Raw genomic sequence first — 4,323 nt, forward strand, 5'->3', positions numbered from 1 at the left:
TATGTATATGACCTGTCAGATTACTATTAACATTTTCTATAGCCTTAGATATTGCATGAAAAAGCATAGTTCAGTGCCACTCACATAAGAAGTACCCGATAAGTGTTAACTATTATTTTTGTCTCCTTGATTTACCACTTACTAGAAGTATGTTGAAGTGTCTCTCTGTAATTGTAGATTTGTCAGTTTCTCTGCATTTCTCACAGTACTTACTTGTTTTATATATTTTGAAGTTATTGTAGATGCATAGATTCATGATTTGTAGTGGAATGTTCTTTTATCCATTTTCTAAAATTTGCCTTTGTCTCGATGCTTTTCATATTGAATTCTATTTTGTCTGCTATTAAATATTTCACACCTGCAAAAATAAATAAATAAATAAATAAATAAATAAATAAATAAAACACTAATAGTTTTCTGGTTTGGGGAGCACCATGCCCTTTAAAACTTTCCGATTAATGGCCAATTACAATAAAAGGACTCTTCACCTCACCCTGAGCTTAACTTATTGTGGGATACTCAATAAATATTTTTTAGCAAAATTAGAAATCTGAGGTCAAATTGTTAAAGTTCATCCTGGTCACTCCTCTCTCGTGAAGAATTCCAGAGGCTCAGAATTGAGAAGGCTAACCCCGATTTTGTAAAACTACTGTTTGGAATTGTCTGCTGTTTTTTTAGACGGCCTTTTATTCTAAAAAATGACTTTGCTTTCTAGCCTGCTTTAGCCTGCTTGAATAATGAGGAAGATAAACTTAGCTGTCTGACCTTGTAGGCCAGAGACTAGATATGCCCATACTCTCAATGCCATGCCAGGTGCATTTTTTAATTGGATAGAACTGTGTTGTTTTCAAGGCCAGCAGCAAGATAACCACTAAGCACACAGAGGGCTGGCTCTTTAATAAAAAGGGAAGTTCTGCTTGTAGCCTTGCTTAGAATTTGAATTCATTTTCTCTAAGCCCACCAGTGAATAAAGTGTGACTCCAAACTCTCTGAGCATTGCTTGATTTATTCCGGTTCTCTGTAACAGAATCACTTCCTGAGCTTTAATTCTCTTCATGCATTCTGGTGATTCCATTTCTTTGTCAGTCATGGTAGAGGGTTTAGTCAGATAGCACAGTATGAGTTCCTTGCAGACATTCACTGAAACTCTGCTCAAGGTAGCCAGTGACTTCCAACTGAAAGATTTTCAAAGAGAGCCCTCAAAATGGTCATCGACTAACTCAATAATGACAGAGTAAACTTGCATGATAACATAGAGGTCCTTTTCATACAGCAGTAAATCTGTTCTGTACGGAAGTCCCACTTTGGGCATCCAGCCCTTGCTTTTGAAGTCATGGTATGCCATATCGGTAGTCCTGAATGTGGGCTGAACTACCGTGAAAACTTTCCAGAGTTTCACAATCGTTAAAGGCTCTTTTTCATAGTAAATACTTAGACATCCCAGAGCATAGACCAGGAAGAAGGCTTTCTCACGTGGGGCATCTTCCTTCTTACTCACATCACACACGACTTCCAACACCAGCAGGTACTCATCATCAGGTTCTCTCTCTCTGGCACAGAGGAGACCCACTCGTTGGCTGCTGTCTTGAGTACCACACTAGGAGAGAACATCGTTTTGGCTACAATGGACTTGGGACAGAGGTACAGTGACCTCTAATAAGTGTTTATCCAATCTGTTTGCAGTGAGTGGGTCATGCCCAGAGCCGTCCTGCAGGCAGTCTGATGACTTGCTGGGATCCTCCGTATCATCTGACTTTCCCAAGTCCTCGTTCATCACAGAAAGTTTCTATCTGCTGTGGCTTCTATTTTGGAAACCATTTCAGAGTTCAGCTCATCATGCAATGGAACATCTTCATTCTGTTCTATGCAAGGATGCTCAAGTGGTTTTGTGTAATCTTCAAGGATTCTGTGTACTCTCATCCTTCCCCTGTCTTCGCATGAGCTTTGTGGCCCATTCTACACTACGATGATGTGATTATAGGCATATTTGTCTTCATATCTTTCCATTTAGCAACCAGCTTGGGACCTGAAATGGTGAAGTTTGGACAGCTTCTAGACAGGATTCCTTTTCCAAAATAACCTTTCCCATACAGCTGCTCAATATCTTCTGCATTCCTCACAATTACATTGTTGTTTATCATTTCAGCACAGAATATTCTGAAGTCTTTATGACCAAAAGGGATCGGAAATGGAGACTCATAATGCTCGTACATTCTTCTTTTCCTCTTTGGGGCATGGAAAAAGGCTTCCGCCATTTTTCAAGTGTAACTGGAATCAAACCATGACCTGGTTCATAGGTTGATGTTCAATCACTGAGCCACACCAGCTGAGCAATCATTTCCCAATTTTTAAGGTAAATTGATAATAAAAATGACAGCAGCAATTCCCAATTAAGGGTCCATTATGTACCTCCATTTGGCTAAGGTTAGGAATTGTAAAGCCAGAGTGCCAGGAATGGAATCAACATCACTACTTCCGCCAAAACCGGTTTGGCTCAGTGGATAGAGCGTCGGCCTGTGGACTGAAGGGTCCCGGGTTCGATTCCGGTCAAGGGCATGTACCTTGGTTGTGGGCACATCCCCAGTGGGGGGTGTGCAGGAGGCAGCTGATCGATGTTTCTCTCTCATCGATGTTTCTAACTCTCTATCCCTCTCCCTTCCTCTCTGTAAAAAATATCAATAAAATATATTTTTAAAAAAAAATCACTACTTCCTAGTCTTGGGACTGTGGGCAAAGGTTACTTAATCTCTCTGTGCCTTGGTTTCCTCATCTTCATCCACCCCACATGCTCACCATTACCCCGACAATGCCCACCGAGTTCATTCTTATAGTTACTATTCAAAATGACCTCTACCCAATAATGTGATCCAGGTCCCACTGTTGGAGAGGAGACCTTTAATAATTTTTAAATCCTCTAAAAGTATTATGGAGCTTTTTAGGAGGTCTTAGAAAGTTTTCCTTCTTGTGACCCCTGCATAGAAAGACACCAAGCCTTACAATTGCCATGTAAGCACTGATGACTGTTTATATAAAGAAAACCACTCTGTCCAGTGTCTGGAGCCAGAAATACATGAAGACCTTAAGTAAACTGACCTCAAGTAGGGTTACATTTCCTATAAAAACAGTTTGGGGGCTTGGTAAATATTAGATAATAAAGCTTTTGAAGCAAGTTAAATCCTTTTAAGTTGTGAATAAATTAATTTTATCTAATCTGTGGGCTAAATTTATAAACCATGTTGGCAATGAAACAAAGGGGAGTTCTTGGAATAATAGCACTAGGAGACAAGTGTAGGATTAGAATGAGCCAATACCAGTTTGCCAACAGGGAATTAGCTCAGAAGAAATGCAATTTCCTAGGACTTGTAGAAAACCTTTACCATCAGCAATCAAACATCTACTGTGGGAGGAACTTGGTATTTCATATAATTGTGAGAGCTGCTGTGGAAGCAGAGTAAATTTATGGAGTTTTCCTTTAGGATGGAAAAAATATAAAATGCAGATTTTAAAAAGTAATACAGGCAAACTATAGCTTGGAATCTTAGAGTTGAAAGTTTCAATTAATTTAGAAAATAATGTTTAATTGGACATAAAACGGAACTGTTTAGATCTACACCCACCACTAATAAGCTGTATAACTGCAGAAAAGTCTACTGACTGTTCTGTCCCTGCATTTGTAGGCGGGTGCTTTACATATAAAGCAATAATCATATTGCTGCACTTCTTTCTTGTTCTCTGATTTAGTGGAATGCTAAAGGATCCAATAAGAAACTTCAGTATTTCAAACTGCCTCTAACTTTGTATATATAAACCAGATAAGCCATGGTTGAGATAATATAATAGAGACAATATTCTATCACCATACTTTTTCAGTCTCACCCCTGAGATTGCATATAATCTAAACTAGAATGTAATTAAAAAATAACAGAGTTGATACTCAGTGTTCAGCTGCCAACATGGGCTGCATATTGGTTGACAAGGTCATCTTATTTCCATTTTGAATGAGAAAATTTGACAGAATCACAAATCTATTAGAAGGTCAAGGAAAGGCTGAGTACATTATCACTCTAAATATGGCTTAAACTATGGCCACAATGATGCTATTTCTAATATAATGTTAATGTATACCCTAAAACATTTCTGAAAAGATCTATTCCAAACAATTTCCTTTGGGAACAGAGAATATGGGTGATTTTCACATATTTTAACTATTTGAATTTTAAAAATTAGTAGGTAATATTTCTAGAGTTCCACATAAATAGCATAAAGATACATATTTAAGAAGTGAGTTGTGGCCCTTATATGTAGCCATAACTTATCAGTATT

At 38.2% G+C, this 4,323-nt stretch overlaps 1 pseudogene across 1 annotated transcript; it reads right to left on the reverse strand.

Moving 5' to 3' along the window:
* Positions 1-352: 352 nt before the first annotated feature.
* LOC308248222 (tRNA-splicing endonuclease subunit Sen2-like) lies at positions 353-2,255 on the reverse strand (annotated as a pseudogene). The gene is made up of 2 exons: positions 1,034-2,255; positions 353-358 (listed from the first exon to the last, which is right to left on the reverse strand). The product of its transcript is annotated as a tRNA-splicing endonuclease subunit Sen2-like (transcript).
* Between the last annotated feature and the right edge of the window lie 2,068 nt (positions 2,256-4,323).

Source organism: Plecotus auritus, assembly GCF_963455305.1.
Source record: "Plecotus auritus genome assembly, chromosome: 5".
NCBI lineage: Eukaryota > Metazoa > Chordata > Mammalia > Chiroptera > Vespertilionidae > Plecotus > Plecotus auritus.